The following is a 12,458-nucleotide window of genomic DNA, read 5'->3' on the forward strand; positions in this document are numbered from 1 at the left end:
ACCGAAACTGGAGTATACAGTTCAAGATGCGGAATGGGTGACCCACTTTGGGTGGGCTTTACACACAAGGTGGCTGTGAGTCGGAGACACCACCAGAAGATTGGGGGAAAAACCAGGATGAATTTGTTGAGAACCTGGTGTTTTCCATGGAAGAAACCAGGGTGGCAATTTGCTCTAGTATTGCAGCAAGTTCTCCCGGCCCTGATCGAATCCCAAATGATTTGTATCAAGAGGATTTAACTGCCTGGGTCCCTTATATTAACATGATTACAAATGCCATCTCCGCAGGTATGGACATTCCTCCCTCATGGAATATAGCGGAGATTGTCCCAATCTTCAAAAAGGGTAGTAGAGCAAACCCGGCCAGCTATAGGCTTATAAGCCTAATCGACTCCCTGCAGAAAATTTTCTGCAAGCAAGTGTTGCAACGAGTACAGGGCTGGATCTCTGAGCACCATATCTTGAGCAACCTACAAGCAGGCTTTCGTGCGAACATTAGCATGTTGTCAGGTTTTCCGCTTCCTGTATATCTACTGGAGGGAGGTTAGTATTAGAGGGGACAAACGATATGTAGTTTTCGTGGACTTATGTACCGCCTTTGATTTGGTAACGCAAGCAAAGCTGTGGAGAGTGTTCTCCGAAATAGGGTTGCCACAATATTTATTAGAAATGTTAATTCAGCTACACTCAAATACCGCACAAGTTAGGTTGGGGGGATAACAACCAGCTCACTGAGAAATTCTGTCAACCGTGGAGTGAGACAAGGGTGCGTTTTAGCACCAATGCTAATTTCTCTCTTTATAAATGGCATGATTAATTACTTGGACAAGGAAGGATGTGACACCCCAAAGGTGGGGAAGCAAAGAGTACCAGCTTTACTCTTTGCGGATTATACTGTTAATCCCTACATCCCTCCTCGGTCTGCAAAAATTACTGAATAATTTTACCAACTTCTGTAAGGAGCATGGCCTGGTACTAAATGAGGCAAAAACTAAATATTATCTTCTCAAAGGGGTACCCTAAGCAAACCAAAAGGCAAATGTATGTAGGAGATACCCCCATTGAACAAGTCTCTGCATTCGACTTCTTGGACATTTATTTAACCTCAAACCTAAGTTGGTCACCACAAATTGAAAAAACGCAACTATCATTAATCCAATAAACTGCTCATCTAGGCAAGATGCATAAAAAACAGTGTCTAGGAGAGTGGCCCCAGCGTTAAAAATGTAGAACTTCAAAAAACTGGGAAGAACTCTCTTGCGGCCCTTGAGCAGTTTGTCATGTTGTCCCCTTACAGGTACTTCGATTATCTTGGTCCTAAACTTTCTGCTTCTGTTAGGCTCCAGTCCAGCTCCTCTCAGAGGCAGGTATGTCTTCCGTCTTTCCTCAGGTCAATCTGCAAACTAATTTCTCCCAGCCTAGAGGGATATTAGTGCCCATGCAGTTTTTTACTCCTGGCTCTTCTATATTACTCCAGTGTTGAAGCTTTCATAGATACACATGTTAATGTTAGTTTTGCAGCGTGAATCTTTCTGGATTCACTATGCTTTGCCTTATTCCGCTGACTAGTGGTTGGGTCCAGAATCGTAGTCTTCTTTCTTTTTTTTTTTTTTTTGTAGCCCAGGTTGGCGTCAACGTCCCACCTTCTGGTGTACTTCCTATGACGTCCCACCCTTGGGCGCCATCTTCAGATTCTTTCTTCCACTGTTGGGTCTGGATCGTCACAGAGAGGCTCCAGAGTTTTTGGAGGTAAAAGAGGAAAAAGAAGAATTTTACAGAGGAAAGATTGGAGAAGATACGGAAGAACAATATCACCAAACCCGGACGACGAAGAAGGAGGAGAACTTCGAGATCTTCGACGTCCAACAGAGAATGCGCACACAGGGGGCACCCTGAGCGCAGGAAAGGACAAGACACCCTTTAAATTCTGCCGTAACTACCACCACACATGCGCCCAGAAGGACCAGCATCCGGTTTGCAACCTCTGCCTGCAGGTCAACCACGAGAGCAAGGATTACAACGCCTGCTCCGCCTTCACCCCGAAGACACTCCGGGTTAGAGAGAGACAGAGAAGAGCCAACTACAACATGCAAGCCAAGGGCCAACCTCCGTCGGTTCGGTACCTGGGCCTCTCCAGCGATGAAGAGGACAACATCGCCGAGGGACCAGATGACTACACGGTCGTAGAGACCAATAAGAAAACATCTAAAGAGGTAGGAGACGTCGAACCCTAAACCCTCGACAGAGCCCAGAAAGCCTGAGTCAGACTCTCGATAAACAGAGTCAAAGTTCTTGAAGGGAGCACTGGCGCCAAACATCTCAACAGCCCAGCGATCCTTCGAAAAGGACTCCCAGGCGGCAAAGTCCGTCGAAAAGCCAAGGTCGTCGAAGCACATCCCCAAAAAGGGCCGTTCGACTTCGAAGGAGAAGGAACCGAAGGTTGCTTCGACGTCTATGACTACGTCGAAGAGAGCGGCCGAAACGCTAGACGCCGAACACGTCGCCAAGCTCAAGAGGAAAAAGAGAAGGCTCGAGGTCGAAATGGAGAACATTTCCAAAGGAAGAGAGAGTTCGACAAGAAAATGAAAAGGTTCACGATGCCGTCGAAACCGTCGCCGACACTCGTCGAAATAGAGGGGGAAGAGGAGTTTGATGCCGAAGAGCCGCCGAAAACCCCCGAGCCCCAGGAACACCCAGAGGAAGAGGGCCTATACTACGAGGAAGAGGGCGAAGATGACCAGCGAACGAGTTTCGGCTCGGCATCCTCTATGACACAGGACCTGGAGTGGCAGGACCTCAACGCGAAAAAACCCGGAAGAGCCCGTAGAGGCGTATCCTTCGAGGCCTTCGCCGCCAGATGACATTGGGACCTATAACATGGTCATCAGGAACGCGGCAACAGCTTTTGGCGTCAAGCTGGATGAGGAAAAACCAAAGGCAAACTTTCTCCTAGACACCCTGCTCCCCACTCAAACAAGGAGCCAGTTCCTCCCCATGCTTCAGAGTGTCATGGACCAAGGGAGGGAGGCGTTCAAGGGCCAAGTGACATGAAGGTCTGTCACACCTAGGATGGAGAAAAAGTACAAGAATTCCTCTTGGGGCCCTCCCTACATTCAGGGATCTGTCACGGCGGACTCCATTATTGCGGCAACAGCCAGGAGAAGGGCAAAAGTCCCAACAACATCAGGGCCGCCACCAGACAAAGAAAGTAGGAGGATGGATCTAATTGGGAGAAAAATAGAGAGGAATGCAACGATGCACTGGCGTATGGTGAACTCAAATGCCCTACTAAACAGGCACCAGTACCAACATTGGGACGAGGTCGGACAGCTGCTCAAGCACCTCCCAGAGCAATACCAACAAAGAACCTCACACCTGGTGGAGGAAGGAAAAAACATAGCAAACTCTTGCCTGAAAACAGCCTTGGATGGGGCTGACCCATCCAGCAGGCTGATGATGATAAACATCACAGAAAGAAGACATGCCTTGCTCAGGATCTCGGGCTTCAAACCAGAAGTACAGAACAACATTCTGAACACCCCTTTCAATGGAGAGACACTGTTCGGGGCACCGGTGGATGAAAAACTCACCCAGCTCAAAAAAGAAAGCGAAACTGCAAGGTCCATGGGGGCCTTACAATTCAGAGGGGTGAGAAGGGGTACCCCGACACGGAGACCGAACGGAAGAGAGGGAAACCAGCCGGGAACGTCACACCACACATTCCAGCAGGCACACCAGGGCGACAGTCAAGCACACCAGGGATAGCAAAAACAAACCTGGCCGTACCAGCCTAGGGCCAGTTTTTTCGCAGGAGGGCGAATGGACGAGGACAGACGAGAAGAGGGGGCCAACAACCCACCTCAAAGTGACTCCTTCACGCAAATCGTGCCCACACACACACAACACCTCCGAGGGTGCAGTACAACAAAGTCAACAAGAGAGGGTTACACAGACCAAACATCAACGAACATGTAACACCAGTAGGAGGCAGGCTAAAAGATTTCTTCCAGGAGTGGAAGAAAATAACTACAGACAAATGGATACTCAACATCATACAGTTTAGATACTGCATAGAACTGGACAAGAAACCGCCAAACAGAAACCAAAAAGGAAGGCGCATTCAGGAAAAGAACTAGCGCTACTTTTAGAGGAAGCGCAAGAACTCCTCCAAAAGGAGGCCATCAAACCAGTCCCATTCAGAGAAAGGAACAAGGGAGTGTACTCAAACTACTTCCTAGTACCAAAGGTGGACGAAACGCTAAGACCCATCCTGGATCTAAGGTTCCTAAACAAGTACATAAAGACACAAAAATTAAAAATGACGTCCCTACAAGAGGTCATTCCTCAGATAAGGGACTGAGACTTCATGTCCACCATAGACCTCAAAGATGCCTACCTGCACATTCCCATGAACAGGCAGCACAAACATCTACTAAGATTTACCATCAACATAGAACACTACCAGTTCACAGCCCTAGCCTTCGGACTAAAATCCGCACCAAGGGTCTTCACCAAATGCCTCGCTTATAAGTGCCTTAAATTCTATCTGCAAAAGACAAAACCTTTTCGCAAGACTTCTCAACTATTTGTTTCATACAGTGCTCCAAGGAAAGGTTTCCGCGCTCTCTAAGCAGAGTATTTCTAGATGGATGTCAAGTGCCATATTATATTGCTATTGCAAAGCAGGCATCCCACTTTCATCAAGAGTTTGAGCTCACTAAACGAGGGCTTTGTCTACACATATTTACTAGACACTACTGCTTGGATTCGGCAGTCCTAAATGACACTGGTGGGTCAAGCAGTACTTCGCAATCTTTTTCGTTAAGGTGAGCCGTCCCTGTTCTACCCTCCTGCCTTCATTGCTGTATCTCATTTCTGTATCTTAGATATTCTGTGTGGTTTATGGTTAAAGGAATCTATTTTCTTAATTGCTATTCCTATCATTATGATTATCGTGTTACTTGGTGTTTACTTGAAGGCGTGTTGGCACATTGTCTTGTTGCGTTGTTCAAGGCCATTATAAATATGTTACTTAACTGCTGGCTACTCAGATTCAAGCATGTGACTCTATCAACGCTCCAATACTGGAGTAAGAAATAAGTTACTTACCTGTGACTCTAGTTCGCCAGTATTGGAAGCTTTCATAGATTCACATGCAACCCACCCTCCTCCCAGTGGGGGAAGCTAACCATCTTTTAGTTCTCCATATGAACGCTAGCATTAGTGCTCGAAAATCTGAGGTTCTGAGCTTCTCGCAGGAGTGTTCTAGAGGGTGGTCAATGCTAATTGGCTAAGGCAAAACTTTGGTATCTTTTTTTAAAAATAACTATGATGGGTAAATAAACTGTGAGGCCTAGGCCTTTTCTAGCCTATACCGATCAGTGTACGATTACTACTATTGCTGTTTAAAGTACCAGGGACTCCCATCATGACAACGGGGAATGATTCAAGCATGTGAATCTATGAAGGCTTCCAATACTGGAGAACTACATTTACAGGTAAGTAACTTATTTCTTCTTCCCTGGTTCACGGCCTTTGTCTATTGAGCTGAAAACGTTAAGCAAAAGGGTCAGTACTTGAAAGACTCTGGTGATCAAGGAGGCATGCTTTCAGCCTACGAGGAAGTCTGCAGCTTTGAAAAGTTCCAAGGTACCCCGAATACTAGAAGAGCATCTACCTCCTCATGTTCTCCTGCATGAAAAGGCCAGCTCACTAGCCCTGGGAGTCTTTTGTCTTTGGCTGGGCTCTGGAGACGACATCTCCATGTACAGGACACAACAGGCACAGTCCCCCTCTTTTGCTAGCCACCAGGCTCAGCAGGTATTGACCACGCCAGTGCAGCCTCTCTTAGCTGGTTCCGCTGTGTAGTATGGGAATCCTTCCTCTGTCCTTCTTTTGGTCCAGTTGAGCGCTGATTTCGAGGTGCCGGGGTGCCCTACTGACGCTCAGGAAATGCCATCAGGACAGGATGTGTTTGGTAGCCAATTGGCTACCATGTTCCCTTCCACCTGATTACCACTTACTGCAAAGTGGGGCATCCCAGAAGGCATCATTCTGCCCAATTCCAATAAGGCAGGACCCCCTCGTGGCAGGTAGACCTCCCTAGCCCAATCCAGAGGTGTGGCTACCAAGGGGGCTACACGCCCCAGGAAAACTGGTATGCAGACTGATTTTCCCTCTCCTGTCCCAAGTGGCAGCCTGTCTGCCTAACAATGTAGCAGGCTCTCATCCTAAGTGTTACCCATTTGCCCTTCAAGGGCGGCTTTTCCTTTGAAACTTGCCTTTTGGGCCAACACCTGTGTGGCTTCCTGCAGGAGGAATGTTCCCCTATTGTATCCTTTCCTTAGAGTAATTAGTGCGTCTTTCCAGGAAGACAGAAAGTGGTCTCTGCCACAGGACCCCCATGTGCAACTGGTATGGCATAAAAGACTAAAGGCAACAATGTGGGAAGTTTGCTAAAGTTGCACACTGCAACGTGTTCAGTTAATTTTGAGCTTGAGTCAAGTCAGGCTTAATGTAACACGTTGTTTGATACCTTGGATGAGCCACTTTGATCGTACCGTTCCAGAGTTAGCACAGCATAGGGGTCAACTTTTAACTCTGTAATTGATAGTAATGCGTCCAATCTTTTGGACAGTTAGAAAAGATTCACGTTTTTACCATCCCAACATTTAAATTACATGTTCTTCCTTTGGTATATGTTGCACCCTGCCTTGGGACTCGATAGGCCTGCCAGAGGGTTGACTCACACATATACCTGGGGGAAGTCTGGCATTAATTTAAATGGCAGTCAGGCCAGCTATTCAAACTGCTCTTCCAATCTGCAGTGGTGGGACGGGAGTCTCATTTTACTTGTGGCACAACTAGTGCTGCAGACCCTGGGTTACTCTCGGACTTTAATGCCCTGGGCACCATTAACTAGGACTCACAGGTAAGTTAGCTTAGCCAATTAATTCTACATACCAGTTTAAGGGTAAGGGCGGAGGTACAGTCCAAGAACTTGAGGGCAACTATACAAAATTAGGCGCTCCCTTACAGTGTGAAAATGACATGATCTTTTTTTTTTCCAAATTGTTTTTATTGATAAAGTGCATGACAGAAAGACCGCAATTACATACAGTATTCGCAAGTTACATTTAACACCGCGTCTGGGACAGAGGTCGGGAAAGCATATATATTAAACAGTTACTTTTCTGTCTCTATTTCTCTGCATGTCCAATTCCACCACAGGTGATACACATACCTCCCCCCTATAGGAATTCCACTTCAACCATTTCCTGTCCCACTTCTTCGGGCACCCCCTAGCTATAAAAACGTCTTTCTCCACTACCATACACCTATCGAATTCTTTCAGCCCCACTGCCACTGCAGGCAGTGCAACTCTGCCCCATCCCCTCGCTATCTCCCTCTTGACTAGTGTGTAACCTAGCGTCGCCAATTGTTCAGTTTCAGTCAGGTCTGTATCTTTCCATACATTAAGCAAACCCAGATGGCGTCGGGCTTAGCATCTTCCCCAATGCAGTTTGCATATGAGCTGTGGCCCTGTCCCGTAGATCCCGCACGAGCGGCCAATCCCACACCATATGATAAAAGGTGGCCGGCTGCTGGCAGCACTTCAGACATAGGTCATCCTGCCTAGAACCGATTTTTGCTAGTGTTACTCTTGTCAAATAGGAGCGGTGTAGAAGCTGTATTAATCTGAATCTGAGCGTAATAGCCGCCTCTCTGGGCGACATAAGCGCCTGTCGCTTATCCTCCTCATCAATCGGCCCAAGGTCTCCCTCCCAGTGCTCCTTAAGCTTTCCAAAGGTATCAGCCAAATTAGTACTAAGTTTTTTATAGGTCAAGGAGATCGCCTTGGTCTGCAGCAGCCCATCCAACAATCGATCCTCGAGGGGTGACGATTCCGATATGTCATCGCAGCATGGGAAAGCCGCCCGCAAGGCATGTCTAATTTGGAGATAACTGAAAATCTCTCCTGGGGCCAAGTGGTAGGTCTTTTGCAGCTCCTCAAATTTGAGAATAGCTCCTTTTTTTAACCAGGTATCAGTATCACAAAGCTTTATTCGATTTTAAGAATTAAAATCATAAAAGCATACAGACAAATACCACAATACATTCTAAAAACATTTTTAAAAAAATCTCATAATAGCTTTAGATTTGCACGGTTAACGCATTAAACATACTTTACACAGCCTTTAGGCAACGTTATAGGTCACAGTATTCTAAAAGATTTAGTAATTACGACACAAAGAACTGTAAAACGACGGTTTGGGACAGTTAGGAGCCAGTGAAAAAATACTGCCATTACTTAAATGGGTTCCTCTGCCCGCTGGGATGTTATCAAAGCCCCGGGTACTAGGTGAAAGCTTATAGGGCGTTTAAGGGTAAAAATCATATAGATCCCAAATAGAGATAACGCCATCTCCATTTTGAGGTAGCCATGTTTGCAAGTATGGCACAATGTGTCTGCTCCTAAATCGTATCAGGATCAAATCGCCCAAAATGTCTTTTTTAAGGGGTCCAAGCCATCCCACCCTCCGGACACTTATTATACGGCCATCAAGATGGTAAGGCAAAGGTTTGTTTTTTGATAACCAGAACTTGACCTTATTCATAAGTTCATTGTGTCTCTCAGTTTTGCCTTTTGGTAGTTCAGGGACTCCCGATAGAACTATTACAAAAGGCGCTGCTTCTGGCGGTAAATGTATATGGGTAGTTCGCACATGTTTCGGTGGGATATGGCGTGGTGTTGTCACTTTCTGGGGGCCTGTGGGATTGGTGGGCAACAAGGAAGTGGTGGTTGAGAATTGAATAGGCGCCGCATCATAAGGAGTAATCGGGTTTGGTAGATTTGTAAGGGCGGTTTTCGGCGAGCAATCCGTTATTACGCCGTGGGCTGTTGGTTTCAAGAAAGATTCAATGGAGTTCTCCAGCCCCGTGAGCTTATTCTCCAGCGTATTGATTTTATCCATCAAGGGGTGTATTAAAGATTTCAGCAATTGCTCGATCATGGTCAGAAGGGCCTGGTGGGGAGATGGTGACAAATCGTCCAGATGATCAACAGGTGGCACAGTGGAAGGAGAATTAATTAAAGATGGAATTGGACTTACAGAAAGTTTATCAGATGTTTGAGATTTGGTAGGACTCCCATTATCTTTGTCCCCCTCGATCTTCCTTTTGGCAGGCGTGACCCTGAAAGGTATAGATTTTGTATCTGGAGGGGATTTCAGCTCCCTTGTAGGTGATAGTGAGCTGCATCGTTTTCGCGTGGGGGAGAGTGCTGCTGGAACATATTTTACCTTGCACAGACTATTTAGGTCATCCAGCCATGGGAAGTTAGATGGAGAATGTGCGAATATATCATCTGGGATTGTATTGGGCATTACCCCTGCTTTGGGCTTGGGCATATGTTTATGAAATACCAGTCGGTAAATTACCTCAACAAACAGCCAAAAGGAGTGGCCCGTCCTCGTCCTCCTCTGTCCGATGAGGGCCGTAGAGGGCCCGCCCTTTGCCCGGGCTTAGCCCGGCGCTGTCCCGCGCGCGTCCCGCGACGCGGAGGGAGCCTCGTCCTTTTTCAGCGCCTCCGGGCGCGCAGCATCCGGAAATGACCCTCACAGGCTGCTGGGAGCTGTAGTCTGCCGGCAGCCGTGCAGGTGGAGAGCAACGGCGGCGTGCAGCACTCACAGCATGTGGGCCCCAGCAGCAGCGACGGAGTGTGCCCGGTGAGTCCCTCCTGCTCCGTGACCCGTGACTCTGGTCCTGGACTGGACTGTGTCCCCCCGCTCCTCAGTGGGAGCCTCGTCCTTTTTCAGCGCCTCCGGGCGCGCAGCAACCGGAAATGACCCTCACAGGCTGCTGGGAGCTGTAGTCTGCCGGCGGCCGTGCAGGTGGAGAGCAACGGCGGCGTGCAGCTCACAGACTGTCGAAATACCGATGACATCTCACCTATCTTACCCCGGGTGATAGCAAAGCATGCCGAGTTTCTGTGAATGCCACAGTGGCGTTGCCTTGGTGAGCACTCCCGCCCATCCCAGACGTGAGTTGGCTAGCCGCCAGATCTGTAACGTAGGTAAAGTCGGGCCAATATACTGTTGCTTCTTAGTGCGGGAGTACAGAGACCCCAGATAGCCCCATCGATCCATCTGATACCTATCCAGGGCACATGCCGGGTCATCCGGCGGGGCGTATCTCCATCTATTTACAGCAACCAATTGAGAAGCTCAATAATGCAACCTTATGTCAGGTAACGCAATACCCCCATCATAACATCCTTTCATCAGTTTCTGAAGAGCAATCCTCTGGGCTTTGCCATCCCAGAGCAGTGTACGTATTTCCCCTTCCACTGCTACAAAATTCGCATCTGGAATTCGGTGCGGGCAGTTCTGGAGAAAGTACAGAAATCGTGGGAGAGCCAACATTTTAAAAAAGAGCAGCGCGGCCCACCAACGACCGATGCAGTGACCTTCAATGTTTGACATCTGTGCGCAGTCTGGCCAACGGGGGCGCCAAATTGTGGTTAAAGAAGAGCCTGATCTGACGTAATAAAGACTCCCAGGTACTTAAATCCATCCGCTGAGACCACTAGCATACAGTCTTTAGGGAGAAGGGTTGGGGGTGGGGAGGGGTCTACCCTTGCAGCACATAGAGCATGGACTATCTTTAAACTGATGTATTTCAAGGTAAACATCCTTTGGAGGAAAGGAAAACAGTGGTTTGTTCCTTGGTGCAAAATGCCCTCTCTTTTGTAGCCCAGATGATTGCTGTGAAGAATGACGACCACAGGTACATCAGATATCTGATGCTTGTCTTAAAAGGGTGCCTTCGAACCATGGGGAGCAAAAAAACGATGGATTTAGGCCCAGATCTCTATACTGGGGTCAATGTTCGACATTGTTTAACATTGTCATCAAATGTTCTTTTTGCATTTGTCTCCCCGAGTGGGACGTGGACCTGTATGCGCAGAGGTGGGTCCTGTGCTCTCCATGCCAGTGGAGTCTAGCTAGCCTTGCTGATAAGGGGTGAAACCCCGAAACCAATCCAAGGATGCATGTCTCTGGTCGAGGGAGGACCTGGCATGGCAGTTCGGCTGGACTGTTCCCATGGGGAACAGGGTCAAGACTGATTTGCATATGGCTGGGTTTAAATTGGAATGGCATGGGGAGCAAATAAACAATGAATTAAGGCCCAGATATTTGTAAGGGGAGTATGTTTGACATTGTTCAATGTTCTGTTCATCAATTGTTCTTTTTTCATTGGTTAGGATACAAATGATTTGGCAGACACCATGTTCTGTCGAGCCGCACACAATTTTCCATTGCAGCAAACTCCTTAAGGATTTTTTATCTTTACTTCCCAAAGGGATTTCGAACTTTTATATATATCTGACTATTTTCTTTATCCTATTGAACCCTAATTTATAATTTATAATTTAGTAGCAAAGAGGCCTCTGATTACTTTAGATGGCGAGAGCATTTAAATATCTTGTTTACATTAAAGAGATGAAGTCAAAGCAACATTTAATTATCGTTCTAGCCCAATTTGACTGGCATTCTCGAAGTCCCAAATAACTGAGATTTATAAACCAACTATCCGATTGGGCTGACAGTTGCTCCTCAGTGGTATAAAATTCTGGCATTTTCCATAGTGTTCTTTTGTTGCAAGGAATAGGGTGCAAAGGATGTAAGCAGTTCCATAGAGTAGGCCAGATAGGGGCACCATGTGTGCCCTTGTTATCTCTGACCACAGTTTTTGGCCTCAGCAACATTTGCCACATTAGTCTCATGTTGCTAATAGTGAAAAGCATATAGTTTACTACCAGTGAGTCACGTTTGTTTATTTCTGTCATTTTATTTATGCTTGTATTGTTTATTTTATGCACTCATTTCTTGTCTGCATAGTTCCTTGGAGAATTGGATTCTGTCCTGTCTGTGTTATGCTGTTATCATTTTTTCATCTGTGGACAAATTTACAAATATTTAATGCAACATCTACCTCTTAATGTTTGAGTGAAGGTGGTGGAGCAGCCTCATGGGCAGGTTTCCTCATTTGGTGAGACATTACTTTTGACATTTAGGTGATTCCAAGTCAGAGCTTAAAAAGTTGTCATAATTTCTCAGCAGTATCACTTTTTACTCTGTTAACCAAAGGCAACCGTCCAACATTACACCAATACAGATGTATGCCCTGTTGTGTGCTCCGTAGTGTGTGCTCCTTCTGCAAGCTTTGCAGCCAACGATGCATCACTGGTTGCTAATATTTAAATTTGATAACATTACTCGTATAAATAAACATTGAAGCAAACCCTCCACTCTAATGTACCTTCAAAAAAGAATCTTAACCTGCAGCCAGCAGAGTTTTCACTCAATTCTGCCACAAATTTGTTTAGGGTTGGCCTGTTCTCTTGGAAGTCCCACTTCTTATTTTCCAAGTGGAGGCTGATAATGTTTAATGTC

The 12,458-nt window shown here is 46.7% G+C and overlaps 1 protein-coding gene across 4 annotated transcripts in view; it reads left to right on the forward strand.

Annotated features, from left to right (window-relative positions):
* The window catches only part of CLSTN1 (calsyntenin 1), a 353,579-nt gene that overhangs the window by 277,503 nt on the left and 63,618 nt on the right, over positions 1 to 12,458 (forward strand). The gene's annotated exons all lie outside the window — the stretch shown is intronic.

Source organism: Lissotriton vulgaris, chromosome 5, assembly GCF_964263255.1.
Source record: "Lissotriton vulgaris chromosome 5, aLisVul1.2, whole genome shotgun sequence".
In the NCBI taxonomy this organism is placed as follows: domain Eukaryota; kingdom Metazoa; phylum Chordata; class Amphibia; order Caudata; family Salamandridae; genus Lissotriton; species Lissotriton vulgaris.